This window comes from Mobula hypostoma, chromosome 5 (genome assembly GCF_963921235.1).
Source record: "Mobula hypostoma chromosome 5, sMobHyp1.1, whole genome shotgun sequence".
NCBI lineage: Eukaryota > Metazoa > Chordata > Chondrichthyes > Myliobatiformes > Myliobatidae > Mobula > Mobula hypostoma.
In genome coordinates, this window is record NC_086101.1 from 54,375,579 (window position 1) to 54,399,944 (window position 24,366).

The 24,366-nt window shown below is 40.5% G+C and overlaps 1 long non-coding RNA gene across 1 annotated transcript in view; it reads left to right on the forward strand.

The window, feature by feature from the left end:
• Positions 1–3,890: 3,890 nt before the first annotated feature.
• Positions 3,891–24,366, forward strand: part of LOC134346206 (uncharacterized) — a 39,783-nt gene continuing 19,307 nt past the window's right edge. Inside the window, exons 1-2 of the long non-coding RNA XR_010017863.1 lie at positions 3,891–3,972; positions 14,244–14,371. This is a non-coding gene — a long non-coding RNA (uncharacterized LOC134346206). The remainder of the gene's footprint in view (positions 3,973–14,243; positions 14,372–24,366) is intronic.

Consider the following 24,366-nt stretch of genomic DNA (forward strand, 5'->3'; position numbering starts at 1 on the left):
TTCCCTAAAGGTTAACTTGCAGGTTGAGTTGGTGGTAAGGAAGGCAAATGTATTATTTGCATTCACTTTGAGAGCACTAGACTATAAGAGCAAGGATGTGATATTGTGGCTTTATAAGGCATTGGTCAGACCATATGTGGAGTATTGTGAATAGTTTTTTGCCCCTTATCTAAGAAATTATATGCTGGCACTGGAGATCAGGTTCACAAGAATGATTCTAAGAATAAAAGGGTTATTATATGAGGAGCGTTGATGGCTGTGTGCCTGTGCTCACTGTAGTTTGGAAGACTGACGGGTGATCTCAGTGAAACTTATCAAACATATAAAGGCCTACACAGAGTAGAAGTGGAGAGAATTCTTCCTCTAGTGGGTGAGTCCAGAACAAGATGGCACAGCCTCAGAACAGAGGGACATCCATTTAAAACAGAGATGAGGGGGAATTTTCTTTTAGCCAGGCAATGGTGAATCTGTGGAACTCATTGCCATGGACAGGTGTGGAGGCCAAGCCATTGAGTATATTTAAACTGGAGGTTGATAAGTTCTCAATTAGTCAGGGCATCAAAGGATATGGGGAGAAGGCAGAAGAATAGGGTTAAGAAGAATAATAAATTAGTCTTGATGGAATGGTGGAGGACATTCAATGTGCCGAGGGGCCTAATTCTGCTCCTATGTTTTCATGATCTTATGGTCAACTAGCTGCATTTTTGCAAATTGTTGTTGAGATGCTCTGTATAAATGATAATATAGAAAATACAGAAAACAAACAAGAGCACATGAATTTGTATTTCCCATTTTAAAATAATTAATAAGTTTACATCAAATTATGTCAGAGGTTTCCAAAGTCTCCACTCTTATATTCTCACTGTGTAAAAATTCTAGCATCATCAATTAAACACAATAGATTTGTTTTATTCAACAGTAGTGAGCTTCAAAGGCTGAGCCTGGATTTAAATGTCCACCCTTAATTGTCCTTTAGAGAGTGGTGGTGAGCTACCTGTTTGAAAGGCTGCAGTCCTTGATGTGTTGGTACATCCGCAATGCTGTTGAGGAAGGTGTTTCAGGATTTTGATCCAACTACAGTGAAGGATTGGCAATATATTTTCAAGAAAGGACAGTGTGAGACTTGGAGGGCAACTTCTAGGTGATGATCTTCCTATGCTTTTGCTACCCTGATCCTGTGTGGTCAAGGCCATGAGTTTGGTAGGAATTTTTATGAGTTAGTTCCCACCGTGTATTGGTGATGGAATGAGTGTGTCGTTGCGGATGGTGCTTCTATGGTCTTGTGTGGCATCTTGCACATTGTTGAAGATGCAGTCATCCAGACATGTGGTTACAGTTTCTCTGAAGGGGCAGTTTTCCCACATTATGAATTTCATTGGTGATCTGAGAGAGATCGGAAGGTGGCTGGAAAATGGCACTCACTATCACAGCTGGTGGAGAAGGCAGGTCATTTCACAAGACCTAAGTGCCTCAATGAAAACTTGAATCACCAAGGCATAGAAGTCTATGAAACTAGTGAAAGTAAATGGGATTAGTTTAGAGAAATAATTGAATGACATGGACCTAGTATGTTAAAAAGTCTTTTTCTGTGCTCCATATGTAAGCACGGTAAATGCATGGAATGAATAGTACTTTAATTCTCTGTATATATTTATTAGCATTCACTTTAATTTTCTCTTATTCATTGTCGGCAAAATTTATTAATTTACTGTTAAAATACATTTTTCATTATTCATATGGATTAAGTTAACATTTTATTAAATATTTCATAGTCCGAAAGTTTACTAAGGTTCTATGTGCAGAGTTACAAGATTTTCTATTTTCTAACACGTCCAACTAATAGTACTTGTGCTATGCTCCTTTATATTTAAGCAGAAGTAGGTTTATTGGAATATTATTACACTTTACTTGTTGTATAATGTGGAAAATTACAGCCATTTACCAGAATAAAAGTCAGAAGCAGAGTAAATTGTGCAGAACATTTTTTATGTTTATTGCTATAATCTTCTTTTCTACCAGCTTTAGTTATTTAAGGAGTCGGTAGAATGAAATCTCTGAGCATTAACAAGAGCAGGAAGGAGTTTGTTCTGTATAGTTTATCTCACTCATGGGGACCAAGGCACTTTTGTTGCTATATTGACTTACTTAATCAATATACACACACACACACATACACACACACACACACACACACACACACACACACAGTGCTGGAGAAACTCAGCAAGTCAGGTAGCATCCCTGGAAGGGCATAAACATTTGATGTTTTGGACTGAGACCAAAGTCCTGCTGAAGGATCTCACACCAAAACATTGACTCCATAGATATTCCCTGACTTACCGAGTTCTCCAACGTTTTGTGTGTGTTGCTCAAGATTTCCAGCATCTACAGTATCTCCTTTGTTCTTGACTTACTTGATATTCAGACACCTCTGGCAAGTGCTGTGCAGAGCATTGTTAACTGCTTTTTACATTATGAGATAGAAATAGTATATACTTAACAACACCAGTCGGATATTATAGAAAAGTTACCTAACTCCCAATTTGCATGTTTCACATAGCTTTTCAAGCTTACAGGGGATTCATTTTTGGCATGTAAAGGAACTGGTGGATGTCATTCAATGGAAGGTTAATACATTTCTGTGAAGTTATCTGAACTTTGTTGGACCTCAATCACCCAACTCACACTCACCTTATCCCTCTCTTTGGATCTATCTGCTGCCCAATCTTTCTTGGTTTTGAACAGAACTGTGGGAAGCATTGGAACACATACTTGATTCCATAAGCTAATTAGTAAAGCCCCTAGCTGATTTTGAATGGCCTCCTAACCCCAGTTCATTTGGTAAGTGTTACATCCATGTCACCCATTTCATGCTTTTCCCAAAATTCTTCCAGATAAAACTGTATGTCACATACAAGAATTTCCATTTTAAGGGATACATTTCTGTTTTACATTAAATTGTGAAAATGAGCAAACAATTCATTAATATTGACTGTACATACCATATCTCAGTTGAAAAGTAGGTTTTCTGGCACCATTTATTTTGAAATTTACAATAATTTTATGCCTTTGCACTGCACTACTGCCTCAGAACAACAAATTCCAATAATAAGCTTGATTTTGATTCAGGTATTGTTTGACTACAAATATAAAGTTTTCTATAGATCAACATAATTATCAATATTATTGGGGAATGTTAGTGAATATGACTAATGCTAGTGTAACGTATTGTTCTTAGATATAGTCTAGTAAAGAGATAGATTTTAGTAATACATCAACAGTAAGCATCAGCTTTTAATATTCTCATCCAGGTTAATTAATGATGACTTCAGTGTGTAGAATCACTACTTGTATGAGTTTCACTTAAAAGTATATTATTAACCAACTTGGCAAATCTTGTTAGGATGCCTGTTCAAACCAGAGTTTCAAAAGGCAAGGGATAGAAGGGTAGTATTCTCACTGCGGTGTCAGACTGTCCAAGGGTGCTGAAATAATGCAGGAATGTAAATTGCTTTGTCATATCAAGAACTGAGGAATAAATGTGAATGGGAAACCCGATGAATGGTTTCTATAACTCACAAGATGTCTGGTGTGTCAGGTTCAGATAGTGTTACTAACAGAAAACAAAGATCTCTTAACTGGGGCAATGAACAATAAGTTGAGAATGTCAAGGAGGACTTGCTGGGTGTTCTGAAGCGATTGCCAGTTTATTAACAGTATTCGTATGTGGTCACATCACTACTTCCATAGTGTCGTACATTGCTTCTCACAATGGTATACTGTACATAAAACAATACAAACATACAAGGGAGTATTTCTGATAAAGGGTCTCACCTGGACCATCAACTGTTTACGCTTTTCCATAGACGCTGCCTGGCCTGCTGAGTTCCTCCAGCATTTTGTGTGTGTTGAAGGGAGTACTTCTGATGACAATCAAATCAAAGACCTGCTAGTGAATTGCTCAGATTTCAGGTGAGGCAACATTTATCATGCACCTCCTCCAGTCTAGCTATTACATTCGGTGCTCCAATGTGACCTCCTCTGCATCAGAGATCCAGGTGACCATATTGCAGAGCACCTGGGCTCTGTCTGCATTGGCCGTACTAAGCTTCAGGATGCAGCTTCTCATTTGCACACAGACTTGTTCGTCCTTGGTCTTCTTCACTGCCAGCATGAGGCACAAACTAGACCAACAACACCTCAGATACCACCTGGGATATCTGTAGACCAACAGTATGAACAATGACTTTTCCAAATTTGGTGAACCCTTACCTCCTGTGCTTCTTCCCCTCACTTCTTTCTCTTTTGTACCCATTCCACTTCCAGTCCTTGTATTTTTGTTAACTCCCCTCACCCCACCACCCATCCCCATGCCTCATCACTTTCTCCCCTTCCTGGTTTCACCCACCTACTATAAACACTATTTACCCAGCAATCCATCCTCTCCTCTCTGGTTCTATTTGCTTACCTCTCCGCTGTCAGTTGTCAGATCACACAAAGAAACCAGGTACTAATCTTGTTAACTTCCTGAGTTTGTTACAATTTGGCACATTTGATCTCATTGAAATACATTTACCCCAAAGTCGGCAGTGTCAGTGGGCACTGAATATTATGCTTAAGAACATAGAACATAGAATAGTACAGCACGTTACAGGCCCTTTGGCCCACACTGTTGTGCCGACCTTCAAACCCTGCCTCCCATATAACACCCTACCTTAAATTCCTTCATATACCTGTCTAGTAGTCTCTTAAATTTCACGAGTGTATCTGCCTCCACCACTGACTCAGGCAGTGCATTCCACGCACCAACCACTCTCTGAGTAAAAAACTTTCCTTTAATATCCACCTTCAACTTCCCACCTCTTACCTTAAAGACATGTCCTCTTCGATTGAGCAGAGGTGCCCTGGGGAAGAGGCGCTGGCTATCTACTATCTATTCCTCTTCTTATCTTTTACACCTCTATCATGTCTCCTCGCATCCTCCTTCTCTCCAAAGAGTAAAGCCCTAGCTCCCTTAATCTCTAATCATGATGCATACTGTCTAAACCAGGCAGCATCCTGGTAAATCTCCTCTGTACCCTTTCCAATGCTTCCACATCCTTCCTATAGTGAGGTGACCAGAACTGGACACAGTACTCCAAGTGTGGCCTAACCAGAGCTTTATAGAGCTGCATCATTACATCGCGGCTCTTAAACTCTATCCCTTGACTTATGAAAGCTAACAACCTATAAGCTTTCTTAACTACCCTATCTACCTGAGAGGCAACTTCAAGGGATCTGTGGACATGTACCACCAGATCCTTCTGCTCCTCCACACTACCAAGTATCCTGCCATTTACTTTGTACTCTGCCTTGGAATTTGTCCTTCCAAAGTGTACCACCTCACACTTCTCCGGGTTGAACTCCATCTGTCACTTCTCAGCCCACTTCTGCATCCTATCAATCTCTCTCTGCAATCTTCGACAATCCTCTACACTATCCAAAACACCACAAACCTTTGTGTCATCTGCAAACTTGTCAACCCACCCCTCTACCCCCACATCCAGATCGTTAATAAAAATCACAAAAAGTAGAGGTCCCAGGACACCACTAGTCACAATCCTCCAATCTGAATGTAATCCCTCCACCACCACCCTCTGCCTTCTGCAGGCAAGCCAATTCTGAATCCACCTGGCCAAACTTCCCTGGATCCCATGCCTTCTGACTTTCTGAATAGGCCTACCGTGTGGAACCTTGTCAAATGCCTTACTAAAATCCATATAGATCACATCCACTGCACTACCTTCATCTATATGCCTAGTCACCTCCTCAAAGAACTCTCTCAGGCTTGTTAGACACGATCTGCCCTTCACAAAGCCACACTGACCGTCCCCGATCAGACCATGATTCTCTAAATGCCCATAGATCCTATCTCCTGAGAATCTTTTCCAACAGCTTTCCCACCACAGACGTAAGGCTCACTGGTCTATAATTACCTGGACTATCCCTACTACCTTTTTGAACAAGGGGACAATATTCGCCTCCCTCCAATCCTCCGGTACCATTCCCGTGGAGAACGAGGACAAAAAGATCCTAGCCAGAGGCTCAGCAATCTCTTCCCTCACCTCATGGAGCAGCCTGGGGAATATTCCGTCAGGCCCCAGGGACTTATCCGTCCTAATGTATTTTAACAACTCCAACACCTCCTCTCCCTTAAAATCAACATGCTCCAGAACATCAACCTTACTCATATTGTCCTCACCGTCATCAAGTTGCCTCTCATTGGTGAGTACCGTAGAGAAGTATTCATTGAGGACCTTGCTCTCTTCCACAGCCTCCAGCCACATCTTCCCACCTTTATCCCTAATCGGTCCTACCCTCACTCCTGTCATCCTTTTGTTTTTCACATAATTGAAGAATTCCTTGGGGTTTTCCTTTACCCTACTTGCCAAAGCCTTCTCATGCCCCCTTCTTGCTCTTCTCAGCCCCTTCTTAAGCTCCTTTCTTGCTTCCCTATATTCCTCAATAGACCCATCTGATCCTTGCTTCCTGAACTCAAGTATGTTGCCTTCTTCCACCTGACTAGATTTTCCACCTCACTTGTCACCTCACTTCACCCTACCATTCTTTATCTTCCTCACCGGGACAAATTTATCCCTAACATCCTGCAAGAGATCTCTAAACATCGACCACATGTCCATAGTACATTTCCCTGCAAAAACATCATCCCAATTCACACCCACAAGTTCTAGCCTTATAGCCTCATAATTTGCCCTTCCCCAATTAAATATTTTCCTGTCCTCTCTGATTCTATCGTTTTCCATGATAATGCTAAAGGCCAGGGAGCGGTGGTCACTGTCCCCCAGATGCTCACCCACTGAGAGATCTGTGACCTGACCCGGTTCATTACCTGGTACTGGATCTAGTATGGCATTCCCCCTAGTCGGCCTGTCCACATACTGTGACAGGAATCCATGCTGGACACACTTAACAAACTCTGCCCCATCTAAACCCTTGGAACTAATCAGGTGCCAATCAATGTTAGGGAAGTTAAAGTCACCCATGATAACAACCCTGTTATTTTTGCATCTTTCCAAAATCTGCCTCCCAATCTGCTCCTCTGTGTCTCTGCTGCTACCGGGGGGGCTATAGAATACCCAGTAGAGTAACTGCTCCCTTCCTGTTCCTGACTTCCACCAATACTGACTCAAAAGAGGATCCTGCTACATTACCCACCCTTTCTGTAGCTGTAATAGTATCCCTAACCAGTAATGCCACCCCTCCTCCCCTTTTCCTCCCTCTCTATCCCTTTTAAAGCACTGAAATCCAGGAATATTGAGAATCCATTCCTGCCCTGGTGCCAGCTAAGTCTCTGTAATGGCCTCTACATCATAATTCCATGTATCCAAACTCTCAGTTCATCACCTTTGTTCTTGATTCTTCTTGCACTGAGGTTCACACACTTCAGCCCTTCTGCCTTACTACCTTTACACCCTTTATTCTGCTTCTCTTTCCTCAAAGCCTCTCTGTATGTTAGATTTGGCTTTACTCCATGCACTTCTTTCACTGCTCTATCGCTCCGGGTCCCATCCCCCTTGCAAATTAGTTTAAACCCTCCCGAACCATGCTAGCAAAACTACCTGCAAGGATATTGCTCCCCCTCGGGTTCAGGTGCAACCCATCCAATCTGTACAGGTCCCACCTTCCCCAGAAGAGATCCCAATGATCCAAAAATCTAAAACCCTGCTCCCTGCACCAACTCCTTAGCCACGCATTCAACTGCCATCTCCTCCAATTCTTACCATCACTGTCACATAGCACTGGCAGCAATCCTGAGAACACCACCTTTGAGGTCCTGTTCTTTAGCCTTCTGCCCAGTTCCCGAAACTCACACTGCAGGACCTCATCCCTATTCCTGCCTATGTCATTGGTACCAACATGTATCACGACTTCTGGCTGCTTTCCCTCTCATACCAGGATGTCGTGCACCCGGTCAGAGACTTCCCCGACCCTGGCACCTGGGAGACAACAAACCATGTGGGTTTCCTTCTCACATCCACAAAATCTCCTGTCTACTCCCCTGACTATAGAGTCTCCAATGACGACAGCTCTCCTCTTCTCCATCCCACCCTTCTTCACTACAGGGTCTGAATCAGTGCCAGAGGCCCTGCCACCTGCTGATGTCAAACTATCCAGATCTCAGTAGTGCAGGGATTCCCAACCTGGACCTCTTGATTAACGGCTCGGCTCCATGGAACAAAAAAGTTTGGGACCTCTGCATTAGTGCGCTGAGCCCTGAAGCAGGACACAAACTCCCTGGTCCAACTAGAAAACCAAATGCTAAACCATACAACCTACCTCCTTGACATCCATCTACTCTATTAATCTTTATCATCATTTTACAGTGGAACCATTCAACTGTAAACTTAAATGGAGGGTCCCCTAATCTCCAGCACACATCTTTCCCTTGTTGGGGAAAGGATGACACAATAATATAAGGTTTGAGAGATTTCTGGTGAATCCTACTGAGGATTTTATCTTCTTACCTGATTCTCTCCGAGAAGGAAGGCTTGAAATCATATCCATCATCTGGTGCCAACGATTAATATGTACTCAGTGGCCACCTCATTAGGCATCCCTTGTACCTAATAAAATACCCACTGTGTGTATGTTTGTGATCTTCTGCTGCTATAGCCCCTCCACTTCAAGGTTTGACATATTGTGCACTCAGAGAAGTTCTTTTGCACACAGAACTCTGGTAGTGTGTGATTATTTGAGTAACTCTCAGTTTGAAACAGTCTGTCCAATCTCCTCATTAACTTCTCATTAATGAGGTAGTTCTGCCTACAGAACTGCCACACACTGGAATTTTTTTGTTTTACTTTTGCACCATTCTTTGTCAACTGTACAGATGGTTGAAGTGTAAAGATCAGTAGTTTCTGAGATACTAAAACCATCTCATCTGGTACCAACGGTCATTTCACAATCACGTTTCTTCCCCATTCTGATATTTGGTCTAAATAACAACTGGACTTCATGACCATGTCTCCATGTTTTTATGCATTGAGTTGCTGCACTTGATTGGCATATTAGATATTCGCATTGATGAACAGGTGAACAAAATGAAGGACCCATGTAACCAGATGAAAAACCAATTATTTTTGAGATCTGTAAGACAGTTTGCAACTTTGTAAAGTGAAATTAATTTAAAACTTAATTTGTTTAATGAGGTAATAATTTTTAATCAAAATGGACTTTAACTTATGAAGGTTAACTTTCCAGCAGCACTTGCTGGTAGGGAATCTAGTCCACCAGCATCATGAAATTATCACTTTTCACGATTTTCTTTTCATTAAGGTAAATGATGAAATGCTAAGGATCAATACAAGAGTTGCATATTTGCAAAATTAGCTCAATAATGCCATGCTGTGTTTCATTTTACATTTTATTAGTTCCTTAACGAGCTACAAACAGGGCATGCTGTTCCCTTGCATTGCTGATGATCCAGCAGTTTTAACTCTTTGTCTTCATGATAATAGAAGAGTATTAACAAAACACCCAGTCATTTCCTTTTTAAATAAAATGCAGTAAGTGCATGTAAGCCTAGGGGCGGGTATTCAGACCTTCAGCAAGTCAAGTCCAATACAGACAAAAGATCTCGTCTGTTTCAATGTCACGAAAAAAGAGCACATTTGTGAATCAGCTGCACAAATAATTCTGCTTTAAATAGCAGAATATTGTAACAAAATCTAATGATATTTTATTAACTTTATTATGCACTTAGAACTGCTTCACCATACTATATAGGCACATAAATTCTGCATTAAAATAAAATGGATTAATTTTATTCTGTTGTTTTTGTGTCTAATAGGAATTTAGGTTCAATTATTTTGATACAATCAGAACAATGGGAACAATAATATAGATATATTTTAATGTATTAGAGATATAGAACACTCTAGAACAGAGACAGGCCATTCAACCCATCTATTCCATGTTGAACTACTCTTCAGCATAGTTCCATCAAAGTACACCTGGACGAATAGAGTCATAGAACAACATACTTTTTTTTCGTCTTGTGAATTTATATCTAGAAATAAAATTACATTGATAAAACCCACACACATTACATGTTGTTTGTGAATCGTGAAGAGAATCCTTGCTGATACCCAAAGAGATTCCAATCAGATTTTCATTTTACTGACGAAATGTAACTATATTCTGAAAAACTATATAATTTCTCAGCTCTAGTATCGTGAAATTTTGAAAGCTAAATTACAGTTTGAAGATCATGAAGGTGCGACAAAAATTAGTCATGGTTGAATGACAAAGCAGATTTGATGAGCTGAATGGTCTAATTCTGCCTTCATATCATACGGTTTTAAAGGAAAATCTAACATTATCCATGGTTTTGAGCAGCACTGTGAATAAACATAATGCCTATTTTTGTCACTTCTCCCAAAATTCTTCCGTAAATCAAGCTGAATGTGAAAAATTTTCCGTAAATAATTCACTACACTACTTTATGCTTCATATATCAATGATTAGCAAATATCTTTCCTAATCTTATCTCACTTTAGAAAAATATGTCATCAAGTTCAGAAATTAGGTTATGTGTATGAAGGTCCTCAAAAGTATCAACTAAAAGTAGTTTTCTTGACTAGAAGTTGATTTGAACTGGTTAATTCATGTGGAATTAATAACATGCTAAAACTCTTTAGATGGTGTGCATATGATACTGAATTCCTTCCCAACAGAGGAGATAAAAGATTTGAGCTATGGATAAAGAAAGGTCTTACAACCTACCTCTCATTTATAGATAAAAGAGTATTACAAAGTTTCCAAATCCTGCAGGACAAACATGGCCTAGAACATAATGACTTTTTTTAGGTACCTTCAAATATGAAACTATGTTAACCAGAGTTGTAGATATACAGACCTATCAACAGTAGAATTAGAATTTTTCAAGATTCTGAATTCGGCTTGCAGTTCAATACCTAGTAGATCAGTTTCTCGCCTATATAATGCACTCTCCCATGCTAAAAATGTAAATACACTGTATATTAAAGAGAAGTGGGAGAAAGAAGCGGGGTTGGTACTTTCAGAGGAGGCTTGGGGGAAAATCTGCAGCTTTCAATGGTCCTCGACTAATCCTTTGACTTTGAGAGAACATTGTTGGAAAAACATTATAAGATACTTCAAGACCCCATATCAGGAAAAATATAAAGATACAAATGTGATGTGTTGGAGAAGGTGCGGCTCCAAGGAGGCAAATCATTTTCATATTTTCTGGGATTGCCCTAAATTAAGTCTATTTTGGGAAGGTATTCATAGAACATTAGTTAAGGTACTTAGGTCCCAGATACCTCTGAACTTTGAGACGCTCTATTTGGGGCATGTATTGTTCCTTGAACAGAAGGAAGATATAAAGTTGCTGCAGGCCCTCATAGCGGCAAGTAAGAAATCAATCACTAGAAAATGGCTAAATCCAATACCACCTACATTAGAAGATTGGTACGAAATTATCTTGGAAATATTCAAAATGGAAAAGTTGACTTACTCCCTGAGAACTCAAAAAGAAACATTCTATCAAATCTGGAATAAATGGATTGAATATATAACCCCAATGCGAGCAGACTTTAGATGACTCTCCTAATGATTTATATTGCTCTTCTCATCAACACAGTTATATTGCTAACGTAAGCACCCCTAGTCTAAATGTTTGTTGTTTTTTTTGGAAAATAGAAAATTAACACAAGTAAAGGGAAAGATTTGGGAAAGGGATAAAAAAAAATGAAAAAATTAAGTAAATAAGTACATAGGGATTGGATAATTATGTCTGCGGGCAGGAACAAGCACGAACAAATTGGGATATAAACACCTACAATGGTTGGTATATAGGCTTGTATGCAACATTTTGGACCAGTGGAAATGGTCCAGAAGGGTTGTATGGAAACTATTATTACTATTTTTCTTAACAACTAATTTCATTACTTAGCCTAATAGGTTAGATTTACCACAGTACATAATTATCTATTTAAATGTTTATTTTCCTTTTATATCATCTCAATGTGTACTTAAGAATGTATAAATAATTGTAGTTTTATACATATAAAAAAATGGAAAAGGTTATATGTGTGAAAAAAGTACATGATAATTGTGAATTCCTTATCCAAATTTAAAAAAAAAGTTGATTTGAACTATAGTAATCCAATATAATACTGATGCATCTTAATCTATAAATGTTTTCCTTTCTCACCTGAGCCCTTGCTACACAAGCTTTGTCATGGCATTTTTCAAGATTCTCCCCACTTTCTTTCAGAAACAAAAGAAAACCTGTAGATGCTGGAAATCCAAACAACACACTCTAAGTGCGGCAGGAACTCAGAAGGCCAGGCAGCATCTATGGAAAACAGTAAACAGTCGATGTTTTGACCGAGACCCTTCATCAGGACTCATGAAGTGTCTCAGCCTGAAACGTCAATTGTTTACTCTTTTCCAATGACGCTGCCTGGTCTGCTGAGTTCTTCCAGTATTTTGTTTTGTGTTCCCCATTTTATTAGTTTATTTCCCTTTCTGGATAATGATAGCTTGCTCTTGTGTTCCAGTGTAAGAATTGTTCTGTAGTTCACTATGATTTTCAGTTATTAATCAGTGAAGTTTCCCTTGTATATTCTGTTCTACCATCACTTATGCAACTTCAATAACACACAATTTGAACATCTGATATCAACTGATATGTTTCATTTTATCTCAATTGGTGGAACTCTTAAAACTGATTAAAAACAAGATGCTGGAAAGAGTCAAAGAATATAGAACATAGAATATCAAAATCTACACCATGTAACCTACTCTAGAAACTGCTTAGAATTTCCCTACTGCATAGCCCCCTATTTTCTAAGCTCCACATACCTATTTAAGAGTCTCTTAAAAGACCCTATTGTATCCGCCTCTACCACCATCACTGGCAGTGCATTCCACACATCCACCACTCTCTGTCTGAAAAACTACCTCTGACATCCCCTCAGTACCTGCTTCCAAGCACCTTAAAACTATGCCCCCTCGTGTAGCCATTTCATCCCTGAGTAAAAGTCTCTGACTATCCACACGATCAATGCCTCTCATCATCTTATACAGCTCTATCAGGTCACCCCTCATCCTCCATCAATCCAAAGAGAAAAGACCAAGTTCACTCAACCTATTCTCATAAGGCATGCTCTCCAATCCAGCAACATCCTTGCAAATCTCCTCCGCACTCTCTCTATAGTATCCACATCCTTCGTGTAGTGAGGTGACCAGAACTGAACACAGTACTCCAAGTGGGGTCTAACTAAGGTCATATATAGCTGTAACATTACCTCATGGCTCTTGAACTTAATCCCATGGTTGATGAAGGCCAACACACCATACGCATTCTTAGCAATGCTGTCAATCTGCGCAGCAGCTTTGAGTGTCCTATGGACACAGACCCCAAGATCTCGCTGATCTTCCACACTGTCAAGGGTTTACCCTCAGTATTATATTCTGCCTTCAAATTTGACCAAGCAAAATAAACCACTTCACACTTATCTGGATTGAACTCCATCTGCCACTTCTCAGCCCAGTTCTACATCTTATCAATGTCCCGCTCTAACCTCTGACAAGCCTCCAGATCATCCACAACACCTCCAGCTTTTTTGCCATCAGCAAACTTACTAACCCACCCTTCTACTTTCTCATCTGGGTCATTTATAAAAATCACAAAAAGGAGGGGTCTAAGAACAGATGCCTATGGAACACCAGCATGCAGAATACGGATCATCTATAACCACCATTTGCCTTCTGTGGGCAAGCCAATTCTGGATCTACAAAGCTAGTTCTCCTTGGATCTTATGCCTCGGTAATTTCTGAATGAGCCTCACATGGGGAACCTTATCAAATACCACATACACTATATCCACTGCTCCAGCTTCATCAGTGTGCTTTGCTACATCCTCAAAGAATTCGCTCAGGTTTATAAAGCCATCCCTTGACAAAGCCATGCTGACTACCCATAATCAGATTATGTTTCTCCAAATGCTCTTAATTCCTGCCTCTCGGGACCTTCTCCAACAACTTGCCCACCACTGAAGTAAGACTCACTGGATTATCTCTACTCCGTTTCTTGAACAAGGGAACAATGTGTAGAGTTTAGGAGGACGATGGCACTTAACGACGACTCTTTTACTTGCATCTTCGGAAACAGCTCTATTTCTAACTTTAATATCTCTATTTTTCCCTTTCAGTGCTTTTTTGAAGACCCCGACCTGGAGTTACACGTTGACTTTGGTTCTTTGTGGGAATAGGACCCGCTCCCAGTGCCTGCTGTTGTATATGCCGAGGACACGGCCTAGAAGGCTAGCACAGCTTTAAGGTTCAGAGATTTTATGGCTTTGGAGGTGGGCGGACTCGAGGTCAATGCCTCTGCAGGAAACTGGTGTGTCGTGAGAATACATGGAATATCAAAAGCAGCTAGCTGGCTGCTGGCTATGTGCCTAGAGACCCAAGTTCTTTGGGCACAGAGCTCAGAAAAAGCGACACAACCAACTTTTAACATAGTAAATCAGCGAGTTGTTTGTTATGTCTCCCCTCTCACTGAGAAACGGGGACATCTCATTTTCCCCTAATAGGGAGACAGAGAGCCTGGGGTTTGTCGAATTACTGGGTGAATGAGTAGCCTTTGGGTACTGCAAGTCTATGCCTTTATTGATGCTTTGCTGCACAATTGAGTGCACGGTGGGGGGTGTCGATGCTTTTTTGCTGGTGGGGGGGTCATTGCTTTGCTGCTGCTTATGTGTTGGGGGGAGCTGGGGGGGGGTTGGGGTTCTAACTGTCATTCATTCTTTGGGGCACTCCTCTGTTTTCGTGGATTGTTGTGAAGAAAAAGAATTTCAGGATGTTCATTGTATACGTTTCTCTGACATTAAGTGTACCTTTGAAACTTTAAAACCTTTGAACCTTTCAATCCTCTGGTACTTCTCCCATCCCCATTGATGATGCAATGGTGATCGCCAGCGGCTCAGCAATCTCCTCCCTCACTTCCCACAGTAGCCTGGGTTATATCCCATCTGGTCCCAGTGACTTAACCAACTTATTATCTTTCAAAAGCTCCAGCACATCCACTTTCTTAATTTCTATATACTCAATCGTTTCAGTCCGCTGTAAGTCATCCCCACAATTACCATGTTCCTTTTCACTGGTGAATACTGAGGCAAAGTACCTTTGCTACCTCCTCCAACTCCATGCACATGTTCCCATTATCACTCCTGATTGGTCCTCTACTCACATGGCTTATCCACTTGCTCTTCACATACTTGTAGAATGCCTTGGGGGTTTTCCTTAATCTTGCTCACCAAGACCTTCTCATAGCCCCTTCTAGCTCTCCTAATTCATTCTTGAACTCCTTCCTGGCTCCTTCTTGCAATTTTCTGGAGCCCTAATAGTACCTAGTTTCTTGAGCTTCCATAATCTTTTCTTTACTTCTCAACTAGATTTTCTACATCCTTTATACACCAGGGTTCTTTTACCCTACCATCCTTTCCCGGCTTCATTCGAACATACCTATGTAGAATGCCATGCAAATACTCCCTGAACATTTGCCATGATTGTGCCATGCATTTCCCTGAGAACATCTGCTCCCAATTTATGTTCCTAAGTTCCTGCCTAATAGCATCATATTCCCCCTACCTCAATTAAATGTTTTCCCAAATTGTCTGCTCCTAACCCTCTCCAGCACTATGGTAAAGGGGATAGAGTTATGATCACTACCTCCAAAATGCTCTCCCACCAAGAGATCTGCCACCTGACCAGGTTCATTTCCCAATATCAGATCAAATACAGCCTCTCCTCTAGTTGGCTTATCTACATATTATGTCAGGAAACCTTCCTGAACACACCTAACAAACTCTACCCCATCTAACCCCCTTGCTCTGTGGAGATGCCAGTCAATATTAGGGAAGTTAAGATCACCCATCACAGCAACCCTGTTATTATTATTGTACCGTTCCAGAATCTGCCTCCCTATCTGCTCCTCGATGTCTCTGCTACTACTGGGGTGGGGGCTGATCTATAAAAAAACAGTGGAGTTTATGCCCCCTTCTTGTTTCTGACTTCCATCCACAATGACTCAATAGACAATCTCTCCGTGAATTCCTCCTTTTCTGCAGCCATGATAATATCCCCGATTAGCAAAGCCACTACCCCACCTATTTTGCTCCCTCCCTGTCCATTTTGAAACAAAGCCCAACACACACAGCAGCCATTCTTGTCCTTCAGACATTCAAGTCTCTGTAATGGCCACAACATCACAGTTCCACATATTGATCCACGCTCTAAGTTCATCCGCCTTGCTTGTGTTATTCCTTGCATTAAAATAGGCAGATCTCAAACCATCTGGCTGAGTGTATCTTTGCTCTATTATCTGCTTATCCTTCCTCACAAGATCCCTACAAGCTGTCTCTACTTGTGCACCAGCCGCCCCATCCTCTGCCTCTTCACTTTGGTTCCCACCCTCCTGCAAATCTAGTTAAAACCCTCCCCGATAGCATTAGCAAACCCCTCCCAGGATACCGTATCCCCTGCAGTTCAGGTGCAACTTGTCATACTTGTACAGGTCACCCCTGCTGCAGAAAAGGTTCCAATGATACACAAACTTGAAATCCTTCCCCCTGCACCATCTCCTCAGCCACTCATTCATCTGCACTATCTAAGAAGCAGTGTCTGTGAAAATATTTAATATTCTCCAGACTTTTAAGCAAAGCATAATGAGAATTTTCTTCTCTCAGAATACTGGGGATGTTTGGAATTTTCTACTTGAAAGATCTGTAAAGGCTGAAGGTATAGCTAATTGGACAACAGTAGAGTTAAGGATCATGGTGATCTGGTGATTTTCCGGTGGTGGAAGCAAATGTAATAGGGTCTTTTATGAGCTTCTTAGACAAGTACATGGAACTTAGGAAAATAGAAGGTTATACACTAGGGAAATTCTAGGCAGTCCCTAGAGTAGGTTACATGGTTGGCACAACATTGTGGGTCGAAGGGCCTGTAATATGCTGTAGATTTCTGTGTTCTATGTTTTATGAGACTGCAGATAAGATTAGTCAAGATCATGTTGAATAGCAGAGTAATCTCAAAGAGCTGTATGGCCTACTTCTGTTCCTATGGTTAGCAAGTTCATACTTGTGCATCATACTTAAATCTTACTTGTTCAGAATTTAGACTATTGGTCCCAGTAAATTTTATCATCAGCTCAAATGTTCAGTGTTGCCTCCCAAAATATTCAAAATAAATGATGGAAGTTCAGGCTATCAATCAGACTGAGAGATATCTCACTAATGAGGAATACTCGTCCAGTATTCAACATGCATTTTTCAACATCCTTTCATGCCTTTTCAAAGGGCTAACTAAAGTGGAAAACTTCAGATATTTATAAGCGGGATTCATTTGACCCATGTACCTTTTCATTCAGGTAGACTTCCATTTGATAGGCCAAATCATTGGTTTCTTCTTATTTAACACCGAAAGGGAAATAGTAAAAGAGAAAGTAAGAGGTGTTACTCATGTTGAATTTCATTTCTTTTGCATTCTGTATCCCACTTACATGTTTCTATTGTCAGACAAACTGTGCAAATAACTTAAAAAACTATTTAGGGAATATAGCATGAAAAAATCATCCTCAGTTTCTTTCTCTAAATCAGGGGTTCCCAACTGGGGTCTATGGACACCTTGCTTTATGGTATTGGTCTATAAAATCAAAAAAGGGTGGGAACCCCTGCTCTAAGTGAATAATTTGTCATTGGACATCTATTGCATATTGCATCCAAAGAGTTGCTTCATAGAATTAATTCTAGAATTGGAATATGATATGCAGCCATTACCACATTATAAAATAATCGCAATAGGTCCAGAAAAAGATTCTTATTCTGACATATTAGATGCTTCTGCATAAGAATGTAATTAATTATCATTTATAACCCATAGGCTAAAAGTTAAATTGCTTGGAGAAAATGCTAGGGTCTTTCTGAAGGTAATCACCTGTTACATGGTGATTTGAGGGATAACAGATGACATAAATGAATGAAAGATATGAACCATAGTAAAAAGTTAATTTGATGCACAAACTCACTGTGAAATATCAGGAAAGGTCTTTCTTAATTTGAAGCTGATTACCTCAGCAGCCCAGGAAGGGAATCACTGTGGATTTCTCTTAATGAGTCAAATTTAATCCCTTCAGTGCATTGTTTTTAAAGCCAAAATTAGGAGTGCTACTCTGTACTGGAAGATAGATGTAAGGAGATATAACCTGAGCCTCTAATGATTCTTTTCTGTTATTACCCACAGATTTACATTATATATATCAGCAGGGGGTTACAGATTACAATGTGTAAATTTTTGTTAATGGTGCCACAAATGTGTTTGTTATTTTATTTAGAGATACAGCACAGAACAGGTCCTTCCAGCTCAATGAACTTCACCACCCAGCAACCCACCTCTTTAACTCTAGTCGATTCATAGGAGAATTTACAATGACTAATTAACCTACTAATTGGTACGTCTTTGGACTGGTGGGAGGAAACCAGACAACTCAAAGGAAACCCACACAGTTCAAAGGGAGAACATACAAAATCCTTACAGACAGCACTAGAATTGAACTCTGAACTCCAGAATGCCCCGAGCTGTAATAGTGTCACACTAACCATCACGCAAATTAATTTTCTATTTTGTTTTTCAGGCAGTTTCTCTCAGCAGAAATTAATATTGTAAATTACACAAATTCAGATTAATATACAGGTTTTTGATCCTACAGGGATTTGTCACTTGGTATGAAGGAGGTGTGCAGATTATCATATGACATCTGCACAAAGACTGAAAGGCCAACCTGACTGGCACAGCATTAGGCAGTGGAATTTCCCTGCTGTTATTCTGATGCAGAGCTTGACAGGTATTTAGGATGGGGTAGCTTGAATCCCACAAGCAGCAACGAAAACCAAAGCAGTCAGTGGTATGTGGTCACCAGAGCTTGTAGTTGCTTTTCCAATTTGCACGTTATGGGAGTCCTTCACTGAAAGGATCACCACCTTTTTCCAGAGGATGTTCATTGCTCCAAAACCATCTTTGGCAGTATCAGCTCCTTCTTGTTATCAAACTATTGCAGCACAGGCTCTGCCATAGCTGTATCCTCAATTTATTTAAACACTTGCTCATGAGCATCCAACCAACACCATTCCACATCATTCTGGGGCAGATGTCTGGATGATTTGCAGATATCACTCTGACAGGGGAGGAATTGTTTCAGATAACTCTTACATACTAAATTATTAGCTCAGAGTTGTTCCTTTAAATGCAAGATAAAAATGTAAGATTTTTCGAAATGTCACATGAAGTTTACAGCAAAAGTAAAGATAGAATTGGAATAGGAAATAGGATAAAAGTAAGAAATGAGCTGGTAGTTGCTGGAGGATTAGTACCTGCATAAAATAAAGGCACAAAAATGTTGATAGAGAGGTAGAGAGAGAGGGGCAGAGGAGAAGGAGATGAAGAGAGAGAGAAGGGTAGAGAGGAAGAGGCCGATTCAAATAAGGAGTTTAATCTTCTTTGTGTTGGGGTGGGGTAGTTCTATATAAAAGAACTAGTAATGGTTTAAGTCAAATTTTCACCGTAACTTATCAAAGATTCTTACTTCTTACTGCTGAAGTAACGCTAATGTTAAAGTTAGATAAAGCTGTTCTGCCATGAATTTTAAAGCTAGGAAGAGAATTCACAAATAAAACTGATATTGTTTGCATGGAGATGTTCTTGCGTGGAACAGAATGTAGGATATTCAATCTATTAATCAACAAGGATGAACTGTTTAATTGCCATATTAAACAGCAGGAGAAGATGGCAGTGCGACGCAGCTCGCAGTGGCCACTCTGGTGGTGAATATCTGTTATCTGTCAAGTAGGGTGCCGTGCACAATCCTGATTTGATGGAGACAGATGTGAGAGCATGGAGGAGCATCTGGTGAAACTTCTGAAATGCCTGCTTTGCTGCCACTGCTACTGTGTAATCCAGTATCTCCAGAGGGGAAGGCCTCGAGTCTTCGGCTTTGCTTGTTGCTCGGCGGCCAGGGCGGGGTTAAAGCGCTTGGCAGAGGATGGTGCTCGGTGCTTGGTGTCAGAGGGCTGGTTGGAGGCTCGAAGTTTTCGGACGGACTCAGAGTCTGCTGTGGTCGGGTGCTTCCAATGGTGCGGCATCGGCAAGTTTGCGGCGCTTGGAGGTTCATGGCGAGGAGAATTTCTCCCTTCTGCCGCCTGCGTGAGATGATGAGGATATCGGAACTTTGAGAATTTTTTTACCATTCCCATGGTCTGCTCTTTATCAAATTACGGTATTGCTTTGCACTGTTGTAACTATATGTTATAATTACGTGGTTTCGTCAGTTTTAGTCTTGGTTTGTCTTGTGTTTCTGTGATATCATTCTGGAGGAACATTGTAGCATTTTTTAATGCATGCATTTCTAAATGACAATAAACAAGGACTGATTGTCCTCATAATCTAATCTAATCTAATATTCAAAATTGGCTAGAAAGAAAAATAACACTACAAACTCTATGTGTTCTTCAAGAAAATTTGAGATGTGTTAATTTTAATAAACAAAGACTTTAGGAAACTAATTTTATACAATTAATATCATTCTGCATGTACATGCATACATTTTAATTATGTATATATTTTATATATCTCTATATATATAATTTCAGATGTATTTCCCTTGAGCATTGTAATTCATAACAAATCACATTAATTCACATAGTAGGGGATTGGAGTGTTATTTATTCACTAGCTTAATGAAGAAAAAAGTACTGTTTTTAAGAGTTATTTTAATGAGAAAGATTATTATGGCATAAAAACTGAAATAGAAACAGAATCAATTATAGATTATTCTTGAAATGAAATTGATGAAGTAGTTTGAAATGTGTTTTTAATATTGATTATGAGGAAGGAATTTAAAACTCTGTCCACTTTCACTTGGGGCTCTCCTTCAGACTGGGTTTCAAACAGGGCTCAGGAACCATTGAGAAAGTGTGCAGCAGGCAGAAGGGTGCAGGTGCACACTTAGATAAGTACCTGCTTGTTGAACATTTGGTGTTGTAACTTGGGACTTAACGAAGTAACCGTTCATGTTAGAAGTGTTACCGAATGTTTAGTGTTGTAGATTTTGTAATGGAGGAGCTTAGATAAGTACTTGTTTGACTTATGATTATTTGAGCGTTTCACAGTTTATTTGTAAATAAATAGTTAACGTTCTTACTTACAATCAGTATCTTCTGTCCAGTTACCAAGTCCATTAATCTGCATAATACCATCCAGATGAAATACCCTGTTCCAGCAATCATGCTTGAATATTCAAAGGTGTCTTGTCAATTACCCTGAGGCACCATGGTAGTGGTGCACAATGCCATTACAGATTCAAGCACTCTGGAGTTTGGAATTCAATTCTGGCATCCTCTGTAAATTTGTACGTCCTTCCATGAGCACAGTCGAGTACTTTCGCTCCATCCACAACAAGCAGGATTTCTTGATGGCCAACCATTTTAATTCCAATACCCATTCGCATTCCGACATGTTAGTCCATGGCCTCCTCAACTGCCAAGGTGAAGCTAATTTCACATTAGAGGAGCAACATTTCATAGTTTATCTGGTTAGCCTCCAACTTGATGAAGTAAACACCAATTTCTCTCACCTGGTAAAGTTTTCCCTCCTCTTTCTCCCTTCTTCAATTTTCCACTCCAGCTCTCTCTTTTCTCTTTTCCTTATAACCATATAACAATTACAGCACGGAAACAGGCCATCTTGGCCCTTCTAGTCCGTGCCGAACTCTTACTCTCACCTAGTCCCACTGACTTGCACTCACCCCATAACCCTCCATTCCTTTCCTGTTCACATAGTTGTCCAATTTAAATTTAAATGACAACATCGAACCTGCTTCAAACACTTCTGCTGGAAGCTCGTTCCACACAGCTACCACTCTCTGAGTAAAGAAGTTCCCCCTCATGTTACCCCTAAACATTTGCCCTTTAACTCTCAACTCATGTCTTCTTGTTTGAATCTCCCCCACTCTCAATGGAAAAAGCCTATCCACATCAACTCTATCTAACTATATATGGAAAACTGTGAAATCATCAGACAAAGTCAGCATGGATTTGTGAAAGGAAAATCATGTCTGACGAATCTCATAGAATTTTTTGAGGATGTAACTAGTAGAGTGGATAGGGGAGAATGAGTGGATGTGGTATATATGGTTTTTCAAAAGGCTTTTGACAAGGTCCCACACAGGAGATTAGTGTGCAAACTTAAAGGACACGGTATTGGGGGTAAGGTATTGATGTGGATAGAGAATTGGTTGGCAGACAGGAAGCAAAGAGTGGGAATAAATGGGACCTTTTCAGAATGGCAGGCAGTGACTAGTGGGGTACCGCAAGGCTCCAGTGATGGGACTCCAGTTGTTTACAATATATATTAATGACTTAGACCAGGAAATTAAATGCAGCATCTCCAAGTTTGTGGATGACACGAAGCTGGGTGGCAGCATTAGCTATGAGGAGGATGCTAAGAGGATGCAGGGTGACTTGGATAGGTTAGGTGAGTGGGCAAATTCATGGCAGATGCAATTTAATGTGGATAAATGTGAGGTTATCCACTTTGGTGGCAAGAACAGGAAAACAGATTATTATCTGAATGTTGGCCGATTAGAAAAAGGGGAGGTGCAACGAGACCTGGGTGTCATTGTACACCAGTCATTGAAAGTGGGCATGCAGGTAGAGCAGGTGGTGAAAAAGGCGAATGGTATGCTGGCATTCATAGCAAGAGGCTTCGAGTACAGGAGCAGGGAGGTACTACTGCAGTTGTACAAGGCCTTGGTGAGACCACACCTGGAGTATTGTGTGCAGTTTTGGTCCCCTAATCTGAGGAAAGACATTCTTGCCATAGAGGGAGTACAAAGAAGGTTCACCAGATTGATTCCTGGGATGGCAGGACTTTCATATGAAGAAAGACTGGATGAACTGGGCTTGTACTCATTGGAATTTAGAAGATTGAAGGGGGATCTGATTGAAACGTATAAGATCCTAAAGGGATTGGACAGGCTAGATGCAGGAAGATTGTTCCCGATGTTGGGGAAGTCCAGAACGAGGGGCCACAGTTTGAGGATAGAGGGGAAGCCTTTTAGGACCGAGATGAGGAAAAACTTCTTCACACAGAGAGTGGTGAATCTGTGGAATTCTCTGCCACAGGAAACAATTGAGGCCAGTTCATTGGCTATATTTAAGAGCGGAGTTAGATATGGCCCTTGTGGCTAAAGGGATCAGGGAATATGGAGAGAAGGCAGGTACAGGATTCTGAGTTGGATGATCAGCCATGATCATACTGAATGGCAGTGCAGGCTCGAAGGGCTGAATGGCCTACTCCTGCACCTATTTTCTATGTTTTTTTATCCCCCTCATAATTTTAAATCCCTCTATCAAGCCCTCCTCAACCTTCTACGTTCCAAAGAGTAAAGACCCAACTTGTTCAACCTTTCTCTGTAACTTAGATGACGAAACCCAGGTAACATTCTAGTAAATCTTCTCTGTACTCTCTCTATTTTGTTGACATCTTTCCTATAATTCGATGACCAAAACTGTACACAATACTCCAAATTTGGCCTCACCAATGCCTTGTACAATTTCAACATTACATCCCAACTCCTATACTCAATGCTCTGATTTATGAAGGCCAGCATACCAAAAGCTTTCTTCACCACCCTATCCACATGAGATTCCACCTTCAGGAAACTATGTACCATTATTCCTAGATCCCGCTGTTCTACTGCATTCTTCAATGCCCTACCATTTACCATGTATGTCCTATTTTGATTAGTCCTACCAAAATGTAACACCTCACATTTATCAGCATTAAACTCCATCTGCCATCTTTCAGCCCACTTTACTGACTGGCCTAAATCTCTCTGCAAGCTTTGAAAACCAACTTCATTATCCACAACTCCACCTATCTTAGTATCATCTGCATACTTACTCATCCAATTTACCACCCAATCATCCAGATCATTAATGTATATGACAAATAACATTGGACCCAGTACAAATCCCTGAGACACACCACTAGTCACCGGCCTCCAAACTGACAAACAGTTATCCACCACCACTCTCTGGCATCTCCCATTGAGCCACTGCTGAATCCATTTTACTACTTCAATATTAATACCTAACGATTGAATCTTCCTAACCAACCTTCGGTATGGGACCTTATTGCCTACCACTTCCCCCGGTGCCCCTCCTTCTTCCCTTTCTCTCATGGTCTACTCTTCTCTTCCATCAGATTCCTTCTTCT